Source organism: Pseudophryne corroboree, chromosome 1 (genome assembly GCF_028390025.1).
Source record: "Pseudophryne corroboree isolate aPseCor3 chromosome 1, aPseCor3.hap2, whole genome shotgun sequence".
Taxonomy (NCBI): Eukaryota; Metazoa; Chordata; class Amphibia; order Anura; family Myobatrachidae; genus Pseudophryne; species Pseudophryne corroboree.
Window position 1 is genome coordinate 1,213,381,583 of NC_086444.1, and position 27,265 is coordinate 1,213,408,847.

The 27,265-nt window shown below is 39.4% G+C and overlaps 1 pseudogene; it reads left to right on the forward strand.

Annotated features, from left to right (window-relative positions):
* On the forward strand, positions 1-26,782 carry LOC135051755 (vomeronasal type-2 receptor 116-like; annotated as a pseudogene).
* Positions 26,783-27,265: the final 483 nt, after the last annotated feature.

Here is a 27,265-nt window from a genome sequence, read left to right on the forward strand (position 1 = left end):
ATGGTTTCTGGTGAAATTCCTTCAATGCTGGTTAGACGTGTTAAAAAACTAGTGTTATCCTTGATAAATCTTTGATAATATGAGGTTGTAAAATGCTGTCAAGTTACATGGCAATGGGTTGATTGAGGGAATTGCATGCAGATATTATAGGTCGTCCAAGGGGGTAAGTTAAATCTTTATGGATCTTAGGGACCATGTATAGTATCGGGCTGACTGGATGTGGTTGTTGCAGGGCCAAAAATAATTTATCCTTCAGAAGTCCATCGGATTTGGCTTGTTATAAGATCTCAACTAGTTCAAGTTAATATTGCAGAGTGGGATCACCTCCCAGTTTTTTATAACTAGTGGTCTCTGCCAGTTGACGGCAGTAAACTGTAATATTCTGTACCACAATAGCACCGACTTTATCTGCTGAGCGTATAACAATGTATGACATTGTCTACTAAAAGCTCATTCTACTTGTATTCAGGAGTGCCGCAGTTTTTATTCTTCTGTGTGTGTGTATATATATATATATATATATATTCAATTTATATTGGGAAGCACTCACCAGACTTGCTACACTATTAAAAGTAACTCACTTAACCCAGTGTAGAAGTCGATGTTTTGGTCCTAGCATTGACCTTTTTCAAGGTCAAGTTATACTGCCTTTTTGATCCACTTTGGAGTGCCACAGTTTTTGTTCTTCTGTATTGTTATCCTCTACAGAAGTCACCCTCACCTTTTAAAAGTACAGCAACACGTGTGTATTCATACACTTGCGCTATTTTTATATATATATATATATATATATATATAAAGCAGGTGAGACAGCACTCAGACAGAAGAAATGAAAAAACAAGAATTGGCGGTGCCTGGTAAAAAATACTGTAATCTCACTCACTTTTCCCAGGGCATAGAAAAAGAAAAAAATCCAGCACTCGTGTTTTAGATGAAAAAAAACAATGTGTTTATTCCTGAAAGGAATTTCATAGTAGACAGACTTACAGCTGCTGCCTGACAGCTTTTTCAACCAAATGTGGTTTTCGTTAGGGGCTACCTGAGATGTGTACATTCAGATTTACCTGGATTTACCTGGATCTCAAAACGGCATCTTATTGTCTCTCGGATGTCCCATGTTTTGGTTAGCCAATAAGAAAAATCCAAAAAAATTAAAACACGTTATTTCTGGCGTTGAAAACCAAATAAATCTGAACCTGCACATCTCTAATACATATATATATATACATATATATATATATATATATATTTATCTCGCACAGAGACGCCCCCTTTCACTTTGATTGGGGCATGTGTGCATCTGCGAAGCACGCGCGCCCTGTTCCTTCCCCACGATGTGCCTTGCCAGGTTCACCTAGTCGCAGACAGAGCCACAATTAGCATGGCTCCATCTGTATAATGCAAGCAGAACATAAGTAGGCAGATAACATGGATCGACAACAGCCTTAATAATGATCGACCACAGCCTTACCAGCTGTTGTCTCACACAACTACACATTCATAATACATATCTTATAATGCTGATTTACTCTCCTACCATATTTGATGGCTTCAAGAGTAATGCTGTTAACCTCTCCTCATTCTATCACTTAGATAAGTTATGGTGCAACAGATCCTGTTCTAACCAACAAGAAAATCTATCCATCATTTTTCCAAACTCTTCCCAGTGACCAGACCCAGTACCTGGTTATCATTAAGTTACTCAGACAATTTGGCTGGACATGGATTGGTGTAGTTACCTCTGATGATGATGATGGGGAAATGCAGAGTCAGGAGCTACAGAAAGTATCTTCTCTACATGGTGTATGCATTGAGTACATTATTAAAGTAGCAGATGAGTTTGAGCAAATAACACAGAGAAAGGCAGAGAAGAGCAGACAGGTATTTAACAAGTCAACCTCACAGGTTGTTGTACTCTGTGGTACAGTTACATTTTCCATAATATATTTTATTGAAAAGCTATGTACTGGTGGCCAGGAGAAGACCTTCATCTTACCTGCAAGTGTGAATGTTCATACAATTTTATCTGCAAAATGGAAAGCATTTTTGCATGGAGGTTTTGCATTTTCACCCCCCACAAAACAGATTCCGAAATTGAAGAGATTCTTAGAAGAGATTAGCCGTACCAATCGCCCAAATGACATTTTACTTGAGCATATTCTGGCATCTTACATGGACTGCTTAACCTCAGATTCTTTACTGAACAGAATCATTACAAATGAGTATAAGATTAAACTTCAGAAATGTAATGACAGTGTCCAATTACGTAACCTTGGCAACCTTATATACTATACTCAAAGCTTCGGAATAGCTTACCAAATTTATAAAGCTGTCTATGCTATCGCACATTCTCTGCATGAAATGCATTTGTATGCACCCAGTAATCACAAGGAGAGTTTCAGAAAAAATCTTAAATACATGCACAAGGTAATGTAATTATTATATAATGCCACTTTATTAAAATAATGTTAGATGGATTTAACTTAATATTACTTATTCTGCTAATGGCCTTAAGCATTCTACTTTTCGTTACTTTGTATGCACTCACCAACCAGATAGTGCTCAGTGCAAAATATACTGTACAAATAGAAAGAGGCTTATGTGTGCTTTCATTCAACTCAGATGTGTCCTCCTGCATTATGGCTGCATTCACACCAAACAGGCCGTCTTTTCTCACAACAGGTACAGTGCAAATCTGCTGGTGTCAGGAAGCTTTTATGTGTCTTTTTGCCTAAAAATGTGTGTTAGGGCCTGATAAAGAGAAGGAAGAAAATGCAAGGCTACTTGTAAGCAGCTTCACATTTTTGTCTGATATAAGGATGGATACACAGGAGACGTCTTGTAGAAAAGATGCCTCCTGCATGTAGCAGCAATGCCAGCACTGCTGCTGATATTGCAAGCTGGGATCCAACATTGCAACTATTAGTTGTGATGTTCAAAGCAGAGAGCTAGCTAAGTAAGCTCCATCTTATTCAGATGGACAATGGTAGCTGGGGCTGCAAGGCCAAGAAGCCTGTGTGCTAACATGCGCATCATAGACTCTACTCTCTCAGAAAATGATGGTGACTTTTTACACAATGATTAGTGATTCATCAAGCAAGTTATCCTGCTCTTTAACTACTCCTGCTCACCTTTGTAACACTTTTAGCACTTAGCTGCTACTCCTTATTAAACTTAAACTGATACATTTTACTAGTGTGAAGCCTTGGGGTGGTTGGATTGGGCTGTCCAGGGGGTCTCATGCTCTGTTAGGGTACCACCCAAAAAGGTAAATTGGCTGGGGTAGATGGGCCCATATTTTTAGCCAAAAATGATGCTAGCTAAGGATCTCAATTTTACTCTATGCAAAATTTGCATAATTTATAATATTTATTTTTATTATCAGTGTTCTAATGGTTCAGAATGTGCATCTGCATTGTCTCTATATTCTTTGCGGCACTACAAGTCTAAGCATGGTAGCAACACTAATGCTTACAATTAGTGAGTGCATTCCACCCCCCCCCCCCCCCCCCCCCAAAAAAAAAAATGTGTTTCAAAACCTGGGATTAAGCAGTGTGGTTTAGAATAAAGACAGAGACCAATTTACACCATAAAAACAAATGTGTTAGGTTTTCGGAAGGATGACTTAGTAGAGATAGAACATTTGTAAGTGATTCTTTGGCAAAGTGGAGGAACATGAAAGGATGATAGATGAAGTGGGAAAAATGTAAAAAAGTGCAAAACTAAAGGCAACATAACTTTATAAAAAGTGTCAGGAAAATCACAAGGAAAAGGAAGCAAGTGCAATTTACAAATAAATTAGTGAGTATTGTGAAAGCAAAAAGAATGTTCTTAAAGAAATAAGCAGAGCAATGAAGACAAAGAGGTGTATCTTCCAATCTGTCTGATTGGAAAGAAAATCTGGCAATGTCTGGGAGCAAATGACAATCAACCATTTGCTCCCAAAATCCAGAAAATGGACAGAAATGGTTGTTAAGATCAATTGTTTTAACGAAACAAACTTAACCAATTTGATTGAAAGTCCATTTTTGTCTGTTGTCCAGTGTTTGAAAGCAAATAGTAATTTGTCATTTGCTCCCATACATTACCAGATTTTTGTTCCAACCAGAAAGATTGGACAGATAATCTTTAAGTGTGTAGGGCACTTAAGAAGGTAATCAAATGTGCAAAGGCAAAAGCTGAGGAGACTGGGCCAGTCAGTAGGAAAAAGGAGGAGTTGGGATTAGTGGTGGGGAGGGTGCATATTAAAGTAATGAGGAGGCTTGATAAGAAGTACAGTAAACTCAGTCTCTTAAAGATAACACTCTAATAATTTGAAAAGCCATATTGTTTATTTGTGTAATAAACTAGCACCTACAATTTTTTTTCTAATTTTGATCTGTTTGTATGTATGAGTCTATATACAAAGTATGACATAACTTGTTTTGGGAAAATTAGAAAAAAACTGGTTGCTAATATTTACACAGATATACAAAAGTGAATTTTCAAATTATAAGTGTTACTGTATCTTCATGAGACTGAATTTACTGTACTCCATCTTGGGCCTCCCCATTGCTTTAATATGCTGCCTCTCCCAGCACTAATCCCTTTCAATGTGAGACTTATGATTTCAAGGACTAGGTGCACTTCTTAGTAAATGACAAACACCATAAGGCCGGTACACTACTGTATGTAAATGAATGACTCCTGCTGGCTTTGGTTGGGGGAAGAGAACCCAGAAGCCACAGAAGGCACATTCATTTGTAAGGCATGTTAGCATTGTGCCTACACCTAGAGATTGAGAGATGCCTGGCGTGAGTGAGCCGTCATTTGCCGGGCAGCTCTGCTAATGTTGGCCGTCTTTTCTTGTCATAAATGCACCTCACAAATGTGCACTCTGACATCCTTGCTGAAGTAATGCTAAACAGTCCTTCAAGTTGCGCCATGCTGTGGCAGAACTCGGTAGTGCAGAGCCTCTTTTTTTGAGTCTTTTGCCACGAAAATGCATCATAGACACAATGTAGTGAAATAGGATGCACACGCAGCTTCTGCTGATTAAAATGATAGGAAGCATGCCTATATTTTGTATGTGACTGTGACTGTATTTGCATACAAAATGCTCTGCTACATTGTTTTCCTGAAAAACACTGTAACATTTAATTTCGGATACAGATAGAGCCTCTATTACAAACAGAATAAAGGCATTACTGTGTATATAAGAAGCATTTTCATGGAAAAAGGTGATCGGCACTACCAAGTCCTGTTGTGGCTTGGTTTAACTTCAAGGTCTGTTCAGTGTGCAGCAAGGATGTAAGAGGAAACATCTGTAGACGTGTCACCAAAGCACACAAAGAAAAGCACAGTTCAAAGTTCTACACAGCTCTATAAAAGAAAAAAAATCATTATATTCAATGATAGAGTTGGGACACACAGCACTATAAAAAATTGCAATAAGCAACATCACTAGGTCACCGCAGGTGTCAGTCACCTGTCTCCATAGCTTTCTTGGCATAGTGGTATCACCGATGGTTACCATGCCCGTGAGCTAGGATTTGATTCCCACAAAAGAGACACTTGGATTGTACTGTATATCTGTGTAAAAATTAACATCCACAGTTTCTTTCTCATTTTGCCAAAACAAGTTCTGTCACACTTTGAATATAGTTTCAGACATGCACACAGATATACAGTCAAAATGAGGAAAAATCTGTAGGTTCTACTAATTACACAAATATACATGTGCAACTTTTCATATTACGAGAGTATTAACTTTATGAGTTTACTGTACTTGTTTCTGGACCTTTCCATTGCTTTAATAGGCAGCCCCTGAAGCCCAGCATTCATTGGTAAATTATAATTTCAATGCATGTGTGATGCCCGCACATCACTGTCGAAATGACAGTCCAGTAAAGTCATGTGCATCTTATTGCAACTTCTCCATTCAATTCATACAATATGCAGGCTACCTACTCTGCTATTACACTACTGTGTATTCAGAATGCAAAGTGGTCACAGGCAATGGGAGTAAGATGCTCCCACTGAACTACATTAGAAGGGGGACTCAGCTACAGTGTATGGGCACAGGAAGAAAGCAGGTGTGCACCTGCTGCCCATAGTTATATATGGTTTACATGGTTACATTTGCAGGTGTGTACATATTATAGCACAACAAAGGTGTGGCATTGCCACGGTCATGCCATACAGCAGTTTTCAGCATAGATGTGTGAGGGCATATCTGTAATTTGCAAGGATAGTCCTAAAAATAAGACAGATGCATTACAATACATTTATAGGGTAAAAGGTCCTAAAATAAATCTCAAAATTGAAAGTGGATAAACAAATGGGGCCAGATATAATACATCCAGGGATACCAAAAGAGCTTTAAGGGGTTCTGTTAACATCATTAACAAAATTATTCAACCATTCACTAGGAGTGATTCCAAAGGTCTGGAAAAGATGGAAAAGAGTGAATGTACAGTAGTCCCAATGCACAAAAGTGGCAGCAAGGAAGAGACAAGTAATTACCTATCAGTGATCCTTACATAAGTATTAGGGACATTTATGGAAACTCTCTTAAAAGAAATAGTGTTAGAATATCTGAAATCCAGTAATTTACAGGATCCCAAGCAGCATGAATTTACTTGGGGGGGGGGGGGGGGGGAACATGTCAAAGAAATCTTATTGACTTTGTGACTGGGGCACTAAAGTAATACAAGAGGGGGAGAAGATGTAATAATAATAATAATAATAATAATTATTATTATTATTATTATTATTATTATATTTAAAGCATATAGCACTATTTCTCCAACAGGACTCAGGGCATTTTACATTAATCAGTAACAATGCACATAATACAGAAGATTTAAGTAATAGAGTAATAGACAAGCCACACAGAAATAAAAAAAAAATACTTAGAACACACAATAAGCATAATGCAGGGTTTGTGTAGGCATTATATGAAATAACTTACACTGGTTATATCATGGGCACAATAAGTATAATTTCCCAGGGCTACATAGAGTACCCTAGAAGAGATGTCATAAACTGAGGTGATTACAGCAACCTCAGAATAGCAACATCAGAATTGCAACCTTAGAAATGCAGCAGCTCAGAATAGGGTCCCATCAAAACCATGTTACTTATTTAGACTTTAGTAAAGCTTTTTACAGTGTCCCACATTGCAGACTATTGAATAAAACAAAAATATTGGGACTGGATTAAAATATGGTTAAATGGATAAGATCTTAGTTGCAGTATAGAAAACTGAGAGTTGTAGTAAATGGAGAGCAGTCACAGGAGGGACGTTTTACCAGTGGAATAATCCCAGGATCTGTACTTGGACCAGTGCTTTGCAAATGGTACTGTATTAAAGGGAGACTATAGCTTTTGGCAAATAACAAAAAGGTAAATATAGAGCCACACTAGTCATGGCTCCATCTGTGCCTGGGCGCACTCACCCAGGCATGGCTACTGCTGCATCTTGGTTGCACGTGCATCCATGATGCGCACGCACCCCATTCACTTGAATGGGAGCATCTCTGTGCGCTCTCTGCGTGACTAGGTGGACGGATCGCCTAGTCACGCTGGGAACGCTGCTATACAATGGAGATGCATCAAATAAGCGTGGCTCCATCTGTATGCAATAGGGTAGACACACCAGGAGTGATAAAAAAATGATCTTTGTAGATTAGAGCAGGCATTTCCAACCTTAGTCCTCAAGGCACACTAACGGTCCATATTTTAGTCATATCCATACTTCAGCATAGATGATTTAATTAGCAACTCAGTTATTTTGATTTCAGCATCTGTGATGAAGCTTGGATATCACTAAAACCTGCACTGTTTGTGTGCCTTGAAGACTGAGATTGGGAATGCCCAGAGTAATATAATTGTCAAGAGCGTGGCAACTACAGTTTAATGCTAAAGGTCAAAGGCTAAATATAATATAATCTGTACTATAATTAAAACTTTGCTCGACCCAGGATATTTCAACCTGGCCCTTTCAAATCGCAACTCCCTCTGGGTTAATATGTTGGGCTATTTTGGTGATGTGAAAGGGGTATCAGTCTGCTAGGTCTCCACAGAACCACCTTCTGGAAGATTTCCAGACTCCTCTGTGACTGTGTACTTGCTTGGCTATGGTTGGGCTCCACCACCTCTGACATAATTGCAACAATCTGGCACTGCTGTTTATTACAAACACTGACTCAAACACACAAATACATACAAGCTGTCATCCGCCGTGCCCACTGCCTCACCCCTTGATGGCAGCCTGGTCAGTGAGCTGTTAAGGATTCCTTCCTGTAAAGTAGGAAGAGCCTGCAATCTTGCTAAGCTACTCCCCCTGATAACACCTGACCCCAGCAGCCCGCTCTTCACCACCAGATTCCTGCTGCCTGTAACTACCAGATCTATCGACACCTGATGACCTGCCTGGCTCTGGCAAGCAGCTGTCATTAGTAAGTCTAGCACTGGTGGTGAACTGATAATGTGCCAGGTGCCTACCCTTGAATAAGGGTGTATGGCTATAAATCACCAGGGCCCACTAGTGAATCCTCCTGGACCCTGGCAGGCCAGTCTGACCCTGTAACTGATCTCAAGCAGGATGTTAAAAGTCTATATAAATAAATCATCCAAAATTAAAATAAAGTTGTTGATTTAGAAAACCAGTCTTAATGTAATAACACTAGACTTTTGAAGCTACCTAAAATCTTTAAGGACCTAGCATTTCTGCACAACACTGTGCCTCCCTTGCTCTGTATTGAAGATTAATGCCATGACCTGGTAATTGAGAAAGTTCATTAGGTGATCCCTTACCTACCTTCTCTTCCACCCAACCCAAGTTGACCCTCTTCAAATGCCTCAAATACGTACATAAAACTGACTTCTGTTCAGCTTCTCCTAAATTTTGTGATCTCACCTGGAAAGGATGCAAACTGTTCATACCTGTATTCCAGGACTACTCGGTTGAGCTCACCAGGGCATGCCAAGCTTTTTTTAACCTATGCACCCAAATAGTTAATGAAAAGCACACATTCTCTCTTTTATACCCATGAAAAATTTGCATTTATGAAGGGTCCTCCCATAAGTACTATGACTCTCTTGCTGATGCAGCTGCTTTTCTGCGGGAAGAAAGTTTGACTTTGTCTGTATATACAGTATGTCTTATCTACAACCTGCTCCCTCTCCTAACAGATTTCATTATATCCGTTTGACCTATACAACTCAGGGTTTTATGTTCCTGTGCCCTTATTCCAGAAATGTGTTGTTGGATTTTATATGTGCATAAAGTCTGCTAATATATCTTATTTATTATTTTTTTACTTTATTTTACTGTTCACTGTTTGCCTGATAATTATTCTAAATGTATGATCTCTTTAACAACAAGCTTCCTTTTATTTTATTTGTAATGTCAGTCATATATAAACCTGCTCTCCTCTATGTATTGAAGATTCACAAGATTAGTAGTGTATATAATATTTAACTTAATTTTTTTATGTACTTAGGTGTGCCATGTGTCTTTAACTGTTCTAATTGTTCACCTAGAGTTTTTTGCTGAGACAGGCCAAAGCTAAGTCCTCTTATGATCCTTTTTTGTACTGTGCGATGTTTATCTCCTGTTGGTTTACTAGAATTCCTAGACAACCACTGTATTTTTTTTTGTTCTTTTTTATGTATTTATTTTTCTCTTTATTATTTTAGTTGTTTACTCTGTTTTGGGTCCCATTTCAAAATGATATTTATGTATGGCAAATTATCTGAGTCTGTTTTGTTGTGTCTTTTTCCTCATGTGGATTCCTCCCCAGAAGGGGTTTCTTCTGACATTGCTCAAAAATTGGATAATACTATGACATGACAGCACTAATACATGGTTCTTTAAATTTGGAGGCTTCCACTTTTTACCAAAAACAATAAATAAACATAAAATCCTCCTTTATTTATCCAAGAGAATTGGATTTAGTATTCCTCTAGAAAACTCACCTAGCCCCAGCAGAGATAACCAAATTACAGGTTTTTCAGTGGGCAATAGTTGCTGGGCACACATATAACTTGCAAGGGGTAGTCATACTAGGAATACATTTCTAGTGAGCTCTGAACCTCATAGTAAGGTATTATGCTACACTTCACTCTGCGTAGCAAACCATATATTGTATCTCGGATCATGCCTACATATGATTGTCTTTCCACATAGCCTCTACAGGAGGCAGCAAACAATTGTGATTCCCTTCTCAATTCTCTCATTATTTAAATTTACAGAACATGGTTGAGTTAGACTGGGAACAATATAGAATGAATAACCTTGCCCACATTGAGCCTGATCCTCTTCTATTTTGGCAATCGGCAATGGCAATAGCCATCGTTTCTTACGTCTCAGCAGTTTATATGAAATATTCCACCTCCTATGTGGAAATACAATCCTCTGACTGAGGTCATCCAATAGTTTTAGTCCAACCCTTGTCCTCTAACCAAAGATATTTATTACATGTCCAAATTCCACTTTGATGACTTTTTACAGAATACAGGTGACAAATATCTTTTTTGTTTTTTTGGTTTTTCCACACGTTTAGCAACAAAACTGACCATGTCATAATTAATCTTTTTAATGGCACAAAAGCCTCTTCGATTGTGTAAACCCTCTGCATAACAGATGGTTCTCTTATGAAGAACAACACCCATATTGCTGAAACTTTGAGCAAATTTTATGAAAATCTGTTCTCCCAGCCTGACCCAGCATTTCCTTCTTCCTCACATCAGATTTCTCCACATTCCCTTTATCCTGCTTCTCACATGTCTCAAGCTATTTCCCCTCTTCCATCACATTTGTTAGACTGAGATTCATTACTGTTACCATCATTGCACCCTGTGTTGACATTCACTCTTTAGCAGCAATTTCCCTGACTAAAGTACAGTATTTACTGGAAATAAATCAAGTAAAATCTGCCAAGGCACCCAGCCTGGATGGTTTGAGTTGTGAAGTCTACAGGAATCTTTCTAAAAAAAACAACAATATTTAAATTCACTTCATTTGCTGTTTATTATCAAATTATTTCATATTTAATTATACATTATTTATACTAATTCTGTCAAATTTTATAATAACTCAGCCATAGTAAAATAATTCTCTTAGGCGGGTAGAATCCTCCCTTTACCAGTTTCAGATGATTTCATTCCTGATAAACAATATACTGTTTATGGAGTAGAGTACCTTGCAGTGCCTGACCACAGCTCAGTGTCAACTCAAAAGGGCACACAATCTTGAAAATCATACTTGTTATACAAAAGAGTGGTCCACAAACGCTTGTCAGATTCAGAAATATTCTATTGACCTAGATGTATCCGCAGGGATGTCCTATGATCCTCAAAGCATTGAAGAAATAACACAAAAGAGATCCTCTGTTATTCAGTATTATCCAACACCTCCTTATAGTAAATTAATAAACCTGATTCACCAAAATTTAGTGAGATGCGTTTACATAAAGGTATCTTTTGAGTTCTCCCAATAATGACGTCTACACTAGTATAGTAGCAACAATCAATATATTTTGAGTAATGTAGCCACTAAACACTACAGTACAGAAGGTGAGTGGTGCTCCTCAACTTTATTTCTCTGTTTGAATCTTACAAGCACTTCTGGACCACTGTTTAGTATAAACTATTTCACTCCTGAATTTAGACTACAACATGCATGCACATGGACAGCACTGCCTTAAACTTCAATACAGAATGCTCTGACCTTCACAGCCAGAGGCGTGGAGTTTTATACATTTCAAAATGAGAAAGACTGTGACATCACAACTGTAAACAAACTGCAACATTAAAAGGCAACAATCAGGGTGAAGGGTTAGGATATCACAAAAACTCAACGTCCCAGTGAGTCTGTGTCCAGCCATATGTATGGCCTCAGTCTTCCTCTTAAAGACCTGTATAATCTGGTTAGATAGTGCATTCTTTAATTTCAGTTTTAGAAAGGAACATATGTAAGATCAAGTTTCCATCCATAATCAGGATCACAAAGCTCTTCATTGGGACAATTGTGAATTCACCTTCTTATCACATCTAACAAATCCTGTCTGTGTAACCTGGACAATAAGCACCGTATTTCCATGTTTTTGGACACACTTACAATTTTTATTTCTCCTTCAGTTACTTGTATATTCTTTTGCAGTATTCACAAACATCTTCATGCACATGCTGAACCTATATCATTTTGTCTTTACATACCTGCAAATCCAGTCTGAATTACCTTTTGCTTTTCTGCCCTATCCTTTTTCTCTGCCCCCTGCTCCCACCACTATCCCCCTAGTCTCCTACATTTCCTCCTCTCTCCCCTCCTTTATCTCCCATCCACTCCACTGCCTCACTTCCATTCCTCCCCTGACACCCCACTGTCATTTACCTCTACCCTACCTTCGGCCCAATCATCCACCACTCTGCCCTGCTGCATCCCTCCTCTACCTACCTCACCTCATACCCCTCTGTACCACACTTTACACCCTCCATGCTCAACTGCTGCAGTGTCCCTTCCTAGACCAGGAGCCAGCACCCTCACTACATCCTCTGTATCCATGTCTTCTAAATCCAACTCACCTCATTGCTACAGCAACCCTGATAATCTCATTCACATCACTCCCACAGACTCTTTCCTTTTCTCCTGTGCCCTCTGAAATGACAGATCTGTCTGTAATAAACTGGTCCCCACCCATGACCTTTTTATCTCAAATTCCTTGCATCTCCTAGCCATTACTGAAACTTGGATTACCCCCTCTGACACAGTTTCTCCCACTGCTCTCTCTGCAGGGGGTCTCACATTCTCACACATCCCCCAACCCGGGGGTCACCACGGTGGTGGTGTTGGGATCCTACTACCCTCTAGCTCAGGGGTGGCCAACCAGTCAGAGACAAAGAGCCCCAAAAATTTGTTAGGTACATCAAAGAGCCAACATCGAGTAGAAGGTGCACATGCAAAAATGGGGCGTGGCATTGTGCCTGCTAGGCCACGCCGCTCATATAAAATACATTGAAAAAGCCAGTTCCGAAATAAAATACATTAAAAAAGGGCACTTCCACATAAAATTATTGTAAAAGCCAGATCCACATAAAATATATTGGAAAAGCCAGATTCACATAATACTCTTCAGCTACCCCATGTGTCACTCCAGCCAGCACCCTCTTGTTACTCCAGCCAGCACCCTCCTGTCACTTCAGCCAGCATCCTGCTGTGTCAGTCCAGCCAGCTCCCCCATGTGTCACTCCTGCTAGCACCCTCCTGTGTCACTCCAGCCAGTTTTCCCATATATCATTCCTGCCAGCACCCTCGTGTCACTTCAGCTTCCACCAACTCATGCCATTGCAGCAGTCCCTTATGTGTACTCTGTTTGCTGGTGGGAGTCTCATCTCTAGTATCTGGCTCCCTCAATTCTATGTCCCCGTAGTGCTGATGCGAGTCTTTGTGGAGTGCAGTGGTTACCGGATCTGTTGTGGTCATGTGACTTTGTGTTTTAGGAGCCACATTTGAAGAAAGAAAGAGCCACATGTGGCTCAAGAGCCACTGGTTGGCCACCGCTGCTCTAGCTACTCATACCAACCTATACAAACAGAACTATCCCTTACATTCTCTACATTTGAGGTTCATGCCATATGACTCTTCCATCCTGTTCATCTTCGAGTAGCTGTCATTTACTGCCCCCTGGCATGCCCTCCAAATTCCTTGACAACTTTGCTTCCAGGTTTCCTCACTTCATCTCTTCTGACATTCCCTCCATTATCCTAGGCGATTTCAGCATCCCTATCGATAACCCCACAAAATTACCTGCATCTAAACTCCTTAACCTCACCTCTTGTCTTGACCTCTCCCAGTGGACCTCCTCCCCCTCCCATGTAAGTGGAAGCTCACTGAATCTGGTTTTCACTCACCGCTGTCATCTTTCTGATTTCTCTAACTCCCTGATCCCCCTCTCTGACCATCACCTGCTCACTTTTAACCTACTGTCTCTATCTGCTTCTCCATCTTTACTACCTAAGACTGCCATCATTAAGCATATCATTGAGGCTATTGACATCAACTCCCTATATTCCCTGTTTCACTCACTGCTTTCTCTTATTCTCTCTTTCATGCCCTGAACAAGCTACTTCCCTTTACAATGCATCCCTTACCTCTGCTCCTGACTCTGTCGCCCCACCAACCAGTATTCACCCTCACAGATCAACACCTTAACCCTGGCACACTAAATGCACCAGATATCTGCAAAAATGATCACGTACCGCTGAGCGACGGTGGAGGAAATCACGCAATAAGGCCAACTTGCTCCACAATAAATGTATGCTCTCATCCTACTTTGCTGCCCTTACCCTCTCTAAACAATCTTACTTAAAAAACCTCAACTCTTCCCAATTCACAAACCCCAGGTGCCTCTTTGCCACTGTCAACTCACTCCTCTGCCCACCCTTACCTCAACTCCCCCACTTTCTGCTCTTGACTTTGCCACCTAATTCACATCCAAAATTGATCCATTTGTCAGTACATAACATCCCACCGGATCCTGAGCAATCCCCCTCCTCCATTTCTCGACACCGCCCTCTCCTTCCCTCCTACCAACTCTGACACCTTTCTTCTCTGTATCTGGAGAGGAAGTCATGGTTTTTTTCCGGTCCTCATCCCCATCCACCTCCCCACTTGACACTATTCCCTATTGCATTCTCCGCTTTCTTTCTTCTTATGCCTGTTCCCATCTTGCCCATCTATTCAATCTCTCACTCTATTCCGGCAGTGTCCCTTCTGCCTTCAATCATGCACTTGTCTCTCCTATTCTTAAAAAAACCTACCCTTGATCCAACCAATCTCTCCAACTACCTACCCATCTCTCTTCTTCCTTTTGCCTCCAAACTCCTTGAGCGTATTGTCTACAACCGCCTCACTATCTTTCTTTCTTCCCACTCACTGCTTGACCCTTTCCAGTCTGGTTTCCATCCTCAGCACTCCACTGAAACTGCCCTCACATAATTCTGCAAGGACCTTCTTGCTGCTTAATCCAGGAGCCACTACTTTCTACTTATTCTCCTTGACCTCTCTGCTGCTTTTAACTCTGTAGACCACCCTCTCCTCCTGCAAATCCTTTACTCCCTTGGTTTGCGAGATACTGCTTTCTCCTGGCTGTCCTCCTATATTTCTGACCTTACTGACCTTCCTTCTTTGTCTCCTCTAATTACCTCCCCCCACTTCCTCTACCAGTAGGTGTCCCCCAAGGTTCTGTTCTTGGGCCTCTCTTTTTTTCTCTCTACACATCCTCATTAGGTGAGCTCATTAGCTCTTTTGACTTAAAATATCGATACTCAAATCTACCTTTCCTCCTCTGACCTCTCCCCTGTTCTCCTCACACATATTTCCAACTGTCTCTCTGCTATCTCCTCCTGGATGTCCTAGTGCTTTCTTAAACTTAACATGTCTAAGACTGAGCTGATCATCTTCCCTCCCTCCTGCATAACCTCACCTCCCACAATTTCATTATCCATTGATGGCACAACTATCTCCTCTCTCCCCCAAGTGCAATGTCTTTGAGTAATCCTTGACTCCTTCCTCTCCTTCAAACCACACATTTAGTACCTCTCAAAAACCTGCCATTTTCATCTCAAAAACATCTCCAGGATCAATCCCTTTCTAGCCCAGGATGCTTCTAAGACCCTAATCCACTCACTGGTCATCTCCAGATTGGATTACTGCAATCTCCTCCTCTCTGGCCTCCCTCAAAAATGCCTCTCTCCACTTCAGTCTATCCTCAATGCTGCTGCCCATCTATTCTTCCTCACCAAACCTACTACATCCACATCCCCTCTCTTGCAGGACCGTCACTGGCTACCCTTCCCATTCAGAATCCAATTCAAGCTTCTCACACTCACCTACAAAGCCCTCACCCACTCTTCTCCCTCTTACTTCTCTGAACTTATCTCTCTCTACATTCCCACCCGTCCTCTTTACTGATAATGCACGCCGTCTCTCCTGCCATCTGATTACCTCCTCCCACTCCTACCTACAAGATTTTGCACATGCTTCTCCCTATCTCTGGAATGCTCTACCTGTCCCATCCGACTCTTCACCTCTTTACAAAACTTCAAACGGACTCTCAAGACCCACTTCTTCACCAAATCCAGCCAAATCTCCTCCCAACACTCTTGTCTATGCTCACTGTCTACCCCTTCTGTGTCACTCCGGTATGTTAGCCCCTCACCTTTTAGATTGTAAGCTTGCAAGAGCAGGGACCTTTTCTCATGTGCCTTTCCTTTTCTTACTTACACTATCTTATACTCCATACTCCCTTTGATGGCACCTAACCTCAGGTTTTCTATACCTGTCCTATATTGTCTTGAACTGTTAGTACTTTTTTCTTCTTTGCTCATTTGATTATATACTGTGTAATGGGCGCTGTGGATCCCTTATGGCGCCATATAAATAAAGGATAATAATAAATAAATAACTTTGTTTTGATCATATTTAATAGCAGCACAATGCAATCATCTTTGCAAGATCACCGGGAGCATACTATTAAAATAAGAAACAAAACAAGTAAAAACAGTACGCAGTTTACGTACTGAGTACACAAATAATTTTTATCTGGATTCCTAAAAGCATGTTTATTATGTTAAATTGCAAATATTTAAGTTTATAAATTTAGCTAACTCCACCTTTAAAGCATAACCTTAGACATTACCAATGTTAATATAACTTGTGACCTTTATGAGATCGTGATAATGCAATCACAATGTAATGCAATCAAATTGCATACAATCAAAGCAAATACATTTGCAGTGTCCAATCAAATTTGCTGATCGTGATCATTTTCAACTGATCTGTGCGATAAGTGACCTATGCTTTTATCTGACTATGCAAAAGACTTTAGGAATCCTGCTCCTAACATGATACTGTCTGGCATTTTCCAGGCTCCTAGCTACCAGTAAATCAGGGTAACTTTTGGCTTTTTATTCTTTGTCTATCTACAATAGTGATTGGCTGTATGAAGAAAATCCCAGTGGTTAGATTTTGGATTGTGCCTTGTTATAGGAGCCCCCTTAATACCCCTTTTTGTTCCCTTATGGGTGAGATATAGACCTTAGATCCACATCTAAAGGTTTTAACCTGAGCAGATCTTTGTTTCAACAAACTAGACACTACATATGCTCACTCCCACCTACCCATCACCAACCCTATGTCTTCAGAAAACTCTAATTCCATAAACACAGTAGCTTAGTAAATTTCCAATTTTGATTTTAAAAAGTTGCAATAAAAAACGGCCAATGCCAGCCGAAATCAATCTCAAATAAATTTGTCTGCAACACAAATTTTAGTATATGTACAATTATGTCCTTTTTAGAACTGTTTTTGTCTTTATGTGTTTTGAAAATGCATGGTTACATTTGTTGGGCAGGTCTGCAATGATCAGATTGCTCATTTGTAATGAAAGTGATTATTTTATGTTATGTAAGGTACTAGATGTACATTCAGCAGCGGAATGCTAGTGTTCTTATGATTGGACTGGTGCTTTCTTTGATGTTCAAATCATGGCTGGAATAAGGGCCACATGGGCCTAGGGCAGAAAATGATCAAGGTTTTATTGTTAGAAGTGGAGGTTCTGTGCACAGTACAGTGTGGATGTGGCTAGTACAGTTTGGGTACTTATGGTCCAGTACGGATGGTGTAATGGTTAGCATTACTGCCTCACAGCACTGGGGTCATGGGTTCGATTCCCACCATGGCCCTAACTGTGCAGAGTTTATATATTCTCCCTGTACTTGCGTGGATTTCCTCTGGGTACTCCGGTTTTCTCCCACAATCCACAAATATACTGGTAGGTTAATTGGCTCCCAACAATATTAACCCTTGTGTCAATGTGTGTGCGTGTACATGTGATAGGGAATATAGATTGTAAGCTCCACTGGGGCAGGGACTGATATGAATGGGCAAATATTCTCTCGGTATAGCACTGTGGAATATGTGTGCACTATATAAATAACAGGTAATAAATAATAAATAAATAAATAAATACTTATGCCCCATACACCATCAACCCCAATAAGTATAAAATTGAAAAATGTATAATTTTGTGACTAAAATAAAAATGCAAATGTAATAGTTCAAATTTTTGACCAACCTTGTGGCTATTTGGGTGGGTTGTCCCCACAATGCTGTCATGATGGTGGGCCTATTTTTTTTCTGGCATTCTGGACCTGCATTTCCCATTTCCCCATTGTTAATCTTGCCCTGGGTCATGTGGAATATTCATGGTTATGTCATTTATTTCTTGCAGTCAATGAGCTCCTGGTTTACTGGCATTTGTGCTATGCCAGGTGATTATGTGGCTGTTTTCAGTAACCCTATACTAAATTGTATAGGAAGGACACTTGATTTACTATATCCATTTATTTAGAACATTTTTATCCATTATAAACAATTGTAATAGAGGAGTAAAATACAATATGCAGTAACAATTATTCTACCCTATGTATTAAAATATACATTACTGCTGTCTAATATAATTAATTTACAAAAATATTGACAAATATATATATTCATTCCTCCAGTACATTTTAAAAAGACTTCATTTCCAAGATCCCACTGGAGAAGAAATCTATTTCAATGATAAAGGAGAAATGACAACATTCTACTACATTAATAATTATGCAATGATATCTGCTAAACGTTTTTACCTCAGGAAAGTTGGGAAATGTAATTCTACATCTCCTGAAGGAGAAAAGGTTACAGAACCAGAAATCATATTTTGGAAACATGGTCAAGTTAGTATCCCTGTGTGATGAAGAAAAATAAATGCCACCATATTTGATACTCGATAATAATTTATAGACTGTTCTTTAAATGGCAATTATATGCTTTTTAGGTGTGGAAAAGAAGATTCTAAGAGGGATAAGGAACCACTGGATAAACTGGCAAGAGAGGGGCAACTGAAGTACAGTGATGAATGAGGAAAATTGTGTAGGCAGCAGCATTATCTATGGACTATGGGGGTAATTCAGACCTGATTGTAGCAGCAGATTTGTTAGCAGTTGGGCAAAACCATGTGCACTGCAGGGGGGGGGGGGCAGATATGACATGTGCAGAGAGAGTTAGATTTGGGTGGGGTGTGCTCAAACTAAAATCTAACTTGTAGTGTAAAAATAAAGCAGCCAGTATTTTGTGAGCAGGGCCTTGCTACCACTATGTCTGTCTGTTTTTGCCCTGTTTTGTTATATTACTGTTGTTCTAATTGTAAAGCACACCGGAATATGCTGCGCTATATAATAATCTGTTATTAATAATAATAATAATAATAATAATAATATTTACCCTGCACAGAAACACTATAACCCACCCAAATGTAAATCTCTCTGCAAATGTTATATCTGCCACACCTGCAGTGCACATGGATTTGCCCAAATGATAACAAATTTGCTGCTACGATCGGTCTGAATTACCCCCTATGAGTGGTGAGGAGTGAGATTGGAAGACTACAAAGAAGAAAATTGCAGAAATCTATGTGAGAAATAATATGACTTTGGGAACAGAATAATAGGAAAATTATCAACATAGAGGGAGAGGTGGAAAGATGGTAATTTAAGTGTAGAGACATTAGGCTTCTTAACGTCATACAGTAATTTCTACTTTTATCCTGACCTTTCTAAGATTGACATCATCATCATCTATTTTTAGAAAATGCCACAGATTTCACAGCACTAAACAAAACGTATCAGATATACATACAAATACATACAGGGAAATATTTTCACAAGTATAAATAGTGCATGGATACAATAAATGACCAAATCAGAAGGCATACAGCCAATAATCACAAAAAGACATCCATGCAAAGATCATAGTTAACAAGAAAAAAAATGCAATTTCAACCAAATCTTCAGACAGTAGAAGCCAGAATGAGACTTAATATGACATTCCGTACAAAGAGGATAAAAAGTGGATGATTCCTGTACTTTGAGATATTAAGCGTAGGTGAACTAGTGGATTTAGTTGAGTCTGCTTAGTGATACTAAAGACATATTTTTTCCAATGTATTGTATTATATTTTATTAGCAGGAAACAGTGTTTGTCTTCTCTTCTCCTTATCCATAAAACAGAAACATGCAGTGAAATATCAGCTGCCACTGAGTTGTTTGATAACGTATTGCATGTATATATATATATATATATATATATATATCCATGTACGTGTCTGCACTCATATTCAGTAAGGCATCATATGGATGCTCCACAGGGTAATGCAGGTGGCTTTACCATTTAATATAGACAGTAAAAGTCCAAAAGACTTTACAGAGAGCACTCACCATCCAATAAAGTGTAAAGATTTTATTAGGACATCAGCAACATCAAAATATGTGTCAATGTTTCGACCCTACCGGGTCATTTTCAAGCCAGCCACATGAGACATCCTTTTAGCATGCAGGTTGTAGGCATGCCTACACTCATATATTCAATGTCCATCCACTGGGGTGTCACCAAAGATACTCATAGGAGGTATACAAATTTAGAAATAAAACATGGGGCTCTTACCAGAATTTTTCATATAATTAGCAAAAGAGTTTACTATTTAGACAGCATATACTCAGTTCAATTACAGCATAATTTGTATAATCTCAAATGTTTCTGGTCATAAAATGACCGACATCTGGGGGACACTACACACACCAGCTGTCACATCCACATCCAAGGAAACCAGTATCAATTCTGGCATTGTCTCCCTGGCTCTTTATTTACCATCAATCAAAAAATGACACCAAAAGTACGTAAACCATGTCACTATGATGTCACAGTAAACAGTGCTTTCACCTACATTAACACACCAAATCTATAACATTATATTGGCTCCCATACTGACAACTTTTCAAGCTCAGGACCCCCACTATCTCCCTAATGTACTTACAGCACCAAACTTGTGGCAAGTCGCTGCTCTGTATCCGACCACTGAGTGCAATTCAACTTCCGCATTCCACCTGGAATGCACGGCCAACTTCTGGTCGCCTTGGAATTAGTGATGGGTAGTTCATGAATGATTAGTTCAAATTGAACTAATCTTCAAAGTGAATTACTGTAGTTCGTTCATTTCACAGCTCTGGCAAAGATTAGTTAATCAGGGAGTAAAACAGGTTTGGAGGAGTTAGACACAGACAGAATAGAGCCAGCATCTGCATTAGGCTACTCACTGTCTCACTCACTGGATTTTCACTTCCTGAATCTGAGGCTGTAAAATGAAAGTTAAAAGTACAACACAGCCCAGCAATACAGATCTAATAAAAAATAGCCTCTGCACTGCTTAGCCAAAGTCCATGTGTGTCTGTGAGTGAGCATGTGTAGTCATGCTGCTCAACTTTCTATGATATAATCACTGTCCTATTACTCCAGATGTCCAAACACTTGTTGCTGCTTCTGGTACTACTGGTTCCTGGGAATACTGCTGTGCTAAATCTACTGCTGGATGTTGTGTAGGTGCTGCTGCAGAAGCACTATTGTTATTCAGCTCTCACTTAGCAATACTTATGAGCCAGTACATCTTTGATGCCACAGGTGGCACTGCTGTGCTCATACATGGAGTAGACTCTGTGAAACTGATTGAGCTACATTGTCCTGACGACTCATGAGTCATTCTCCTTGCAAGTAGCTCAGCAGTTCAGTGATTCATACAAATCGCTGATCAGCTCACTGACTCAATGACTCATACAGCCATATGAGTCAGTACAGTACCTCTAAGTTACCATGTGTGATGCTGCTGTGTTCAGACATATGCATTGATTGTATGGAGCTGATTCTGAACTGCATTGTCCTGATGACTCATGAGTCATTCTCCTTGCAGGTAGTTCAGTAGTTCACTGATTCATACAGAACACTGATCAGATCTCTGGCTCAATTACTCATACACCCATAACAAGTCGGTACAGTACTTCTAAGCTACCATGTGTGGCACTCCTGTGCTCAGGCATATGCTATGGAGCTGATCCTGTACTGCATATAGCCATGATTAATTCACCTAGCATATTAGGTCAGGAGGTACACTGTCACTCCCACTCAGCCAAAGACACAGTGCTGAGTGCTGCATGCTATCCTGTTGGGTCTGATTACTCAACACAAGACATAGGGGGATATGTACTATGAACCTTCAAGTGACATAAAGTAGAGCAGTTGCCCCTAGCAACCAATCAGCTTATGTCACTTTATATATTGTTGAAGATAAATGACAGAAGCTGATTGGTTACTTTGCAACATCTCCACTTTATCTCTCTCTAAGGTCTGTTACATTGGGGCAAAGGGAATTTTTTTCTTTTAATAACTGTATTTTAAAAGCAGAAAAAACTTATTACATTACTCTGAATTTGGGTCCTTCACTTGTATATTATGAAGTAAAAATTTGTACCAACATTGGGACTAATATTACAGAGATAAACATGTTACTATAAGGTTGCTCTATAACTTATTGTTTTTCTTAAATATAAAAAAAACTGACATATTAAACACATCTGATGATTTGAATAAGATTGTAACTCCTGCAATGAGCTAGTTTTTGAAATACATACTCTATGTGTAATAGTATAGACAAGTTCTAAATCCATTCACTCCTTTCAGTCTCAGAGTCAGTGAGTGAAATGAACTACATAAATTAATCTTCTGAACTAATCATTTAAGTGAACTAGATCATAATGAACTAATCATCAAAGTGAACTAGATTTCCCATCACTATTTGGAAGGGTCTGGGACTCAGGGTCGACAACAAAAAGGTCGGCACACCTTAGGTCGATGTCAATTGGTCAACACACCTTATGTCGACATGGACATAATGTCGCCATGGCCAAAAGGTCGACAGGAACAAGGTCGACATGGAAAAAGATCGACATTAGTTTTTTATGTTTTTTTGGTGTCGTTTTCTTTGTAGAGTGACCGGGAATCCCAATTAGTGCACCGCGTCCCCTTGCATGGCTCGCTTCGCTCACCATGCTTCGGGCATGGTGCCTTCGCTCTGCTCCGCTCGGCACAGATTACCGTTACAATCGTAGTCCACGTGGATCGTTAAGTATGAAAAGGTTCGAAAAAAGAAAAAAAACATAAAAAAACTCATGTCGACCTTTTTCCATGTCGACCTTGTTCCTGTTGACCTTTTGTTCACGTCGACCTAAGGCATGTCGACCAATTGGCATCGACCTACGGTGTGTCGACCTTTTTGTTGTCGACATGGAGTCCGGATACCATTTGGAATGTACCCGCTGCAACCAGAAGTGACATGCCAGGGAGCATAGCTACATTGACAGATGCCTCATACCACTGGAGGCGGAGCAAATGTAATGTCATCACAGGGGCTAAAGAGTACAAGTTAAATACAGTAAAAGCACTGCCTATAAATCACTACATCAATACACAAAATAGACACAAACAGGATTGCAGGAGCCGGACTTCATGGACGAACCAGCTACACATAATAAACATATAACACATATCAAGACCAGTAAAATAAAACACACAAAAATACACATATACATACAATGTACCAAAATATAATCATAACTAGAGAGTCCATTGGCCAAAAACAAAATAAATGTATCGTTGATACATTATGATTATATATTGGTACATTGTATGTGTTATCCGGTCTTTAGGTCAACTACACTTAGGTCGACACAGTCTAGGTTGTTTACTATTGGTCGACAGTAAGTAGGTCGACATGGTTTCTAGGTCAACAGGGACTCTAAGTCAACATGTTCTAGGTCGACAAGACAAAAGGTTGACGTGAGTTTATCACTTTTTTTAAATTTTTTTACTTTTTCATACTTACGATCCATATGGACTACAATTGGGAATAGTAACCTGCCTTGCCTGAAGCACAGTGCACTAATTGAGGTTCCCGGTCACTGTACAGAGAAAATTACACCAAAAAAGATGAAAAAACTCATGTCGACCTTATGTCATGTCGACCTAGAGTCCTTGTCGACCTAGAAACCATGTCAACCTACTTACGGTCAACCAATTGTGGTTGACCTAGAGTCTGTCAACCCAAGTGTGGTCGACCTTACATACCACACCCATTGTATATATATATATATATATATATATGTGTGTTTTTTTGTGTGTTTTAATATCTGGTGTATCTACCCGTTGCCTTCAAAACACCATTAATTCTTCTAGGTACACTTACACAAAGTTTTTGAAGGAACTATGCCGTGAGGTTGTTCCAAATATGTTGAAGAACAAACCCCAGATCCTTCGTGGATGTAGCCTTGCTCAAATCCTTCTTTCTCTTCATGTAATCCCAGACAGTAGATCATCATAATTGATCAAATTATAAATGTTTATAATAATATGTGTAATCTTCAGTCTTTCAGTCTTATTTTTTATATTTATTTTCTTCTTTATTATATTTGTATTCTAGGTTCCTGTGTCTATATGTTCTCAAGATTGTCCTTTGGGATTTAGGAGAGATTCAAAAAAAAAGGTTTTCACCAGTGCTGCTTTCAATGTGTGCAATGCTCTGAAGGAGAAATATCCAATAACACAGGTGAGAATGTTTCCTATGTACTGTATCTTCATTCACAATAAACTCTGTAATACACCTTTTACACAGCATTCACGGGTACAGCCCGGGTCACTGAACATGGGTTTCAAGTCGTGTCACACATTGGGCCTAATTCAGACCTGGTCGCACGCCGGCTATTTTTTGCACTGCTATGACCAGGCAATTGCCGCCTACAGGGGAGGGGGTAAGCGCTTTGCAGGGGTGCGATCTGCTGTGCAATGAGCTGCACAAACAAAAGTTCTAGGACTTACTCAGCCGCTGCGATGATACGTACTGGAGGTGACATCAGGAATCCTCCTCCGGAATGGCTGGGCATGCCTGCGTTTTTCTGGACACTCCCAGAAAACAGCGAGTTGCTGCCCACGAATGCCTTCTGCCTGTCAATCTTCTTGCGACCACTGGTGTGATCGCTTTGTTTTTTTAGATTCGTCGCTGCCTGGTGATGTTCATTGTGAGCCACATGCATGTGCTGTTCAGACCGGATCACACAGCTAAAAAATTCAGCGTGCGATTGGGTCTGAATGACCACCATTGGCTTGAAACAAGTTCGCACCGCAGGCTGAACCTGGGATATTGCCAATGTTTTTATCTGTGGGCACTTGGAGATTACATCATCATCCAAGAAAAAATTCTGGGGAGAACACTGCAAATACATCTAATCAACACTCCTTACAGTATATTAACGCAAGGTGCATTTGTGCAAAGGTTTGTATTCCTCACATTATATGAAACTGCTTGTTTATGGTTTTATGTGGAAAACTTCAGTAAAACTCTCTTCTTTCCTTCCTTCTATCCTTTTTTTGGAATTAGAAATAAATTAATAATTGTTAGTTTCCTGCTCTATTGATTAGAATAGTGTTGTACAGACACGGTAAGTGATGTGTTGGTCTCCCACCTTTACTTGTCTTTCACCTTAACCTATAGATCATAAGCTCCCTCATATTATCACCACTTACTTCTCTACCACATCATCCTAATTCCCAGCTGTGTTGAGAATTGTTGTAGTATTAGTTTTTTTTTGTTTTTACTGTATTGTGTATGACTTATCTATCTTATTGCATGCCCTATGTGTGGTGTTGTGGACAACTTGTGGGGTCTTAGGAATAAAGTGTAATGATGATGATGATGATAATGATGATGATAATAATAATAATAATAATAATAATATTATTATCCATGCACACTCTGGTCCATAAGATTATATATTTTGTCTATGTCAAAGTAAATATGTCCATTTCTGGTCAATTAATCTTTTTTCTTTCTATTAAGTCCTTTATAACATGAAATGTATGCAGTAGTTCTTAAGATAAAACAGTCTTTTAATTTTTTTACATATTATAATCTTTCTAGACAAAACGTCATGCCAGAAGTGCCCAGAAGACCACTGGCCAGATGACAAGTACCAGTGTGTTCCAAAGCCAACTGAATTTCTATCCTACATGGATGACCCAACAGCTCTCATTATATCCATTATTTCTATGTTATTATTCATTAAAACATCAATTATTTTGGTAATCTTCATTTTATTCCGGGACTCTCCAATCATCAAAGCTAATAATCAGCACCTGAGCTTTCTTCTTCTGGTCTCCATCATGCTGAGTTTCCTGTGTGTACTGCTGTTTCTTGGACGTCCCGTACATATAACATGCATGCTTCAGCAGACCTCCTTTGGGATCAGCTTCTCAGTAGCCATCTCTTGCATTCTGGCCAAGACTATAATGGTCTACATGGCTTTCACAGCAACAAAACCTCGAAGTTCTTGGAGGAAATTTATTGGAGTGAAAATTACCAACTGTGTGGTCTTCATTTGTTCATTTATCCAAGTTGTAATCAGTATCATTTGGTTATGTGTATCTCCTCCATTTCCAGAGTGTAACAGCTACACGTACCTAGATAAAATTATTATACAGTGTAATGAAGGCTCAATATTGGCATTTTCCATACTCTTGGGTTACATGGGGCTTCTCGCAGCTGTGACTTTCATTGCAGCTTTCCTGGCTAGAAACTTGCCAGATAGTTTCAATGAAGCCAAATACATCACTTTCAGCATGCTGGTGTTCTGCAGTGTCTGGGTGACTTTTATCCCGGCGTATATGAGTGTCACTGGGAAAAGCACAGTGCTTGTAGAGATATTTGCTATAATATCTTCAAGTATTGGAATATTGGGCTGTATATTTTATCCCAAATGTTATATCATATTAGTAAGGCCAGAATTGAATACAAAAAATAATTTACTAATAAGAAAATAATTGCAGACATTCAGTTAAGCACAATATTAATTAGATACATAAGCATATTATTTTATTACTAATAGACAGTATGAATTTTTACTCATATTAGAAATCATTCATGAAAAAAATGTTCTCAGTCAAGTTCTTTTAATCTATCTATCTATCTATCTATCTATCTATCTATCTATCTATCTATCTATCTATCTACTTATCTATCTGTCTGTCTGTTTGTTTAACTAATGATCGATTGATCTAATCTACTATTTTTATTTATGTTTTAATGACTTTTACTGTCTATCCTATTGTTTCCGATTTCCTACTGAACTGTTATGTAGCCACTTCACAACCAGAAAATGGCAGAGAGCGGGGTGGTGGGGTAGAGTCCTTAAAAATTGGCCATACAGTGAGTCCCTTCCCTGGTTACAGCATACCCCCTGGCCCCTTTGAATTCTCCCCTACAAAATCACCTAACAGCACCCACTTTAATAATAACCTCACAGT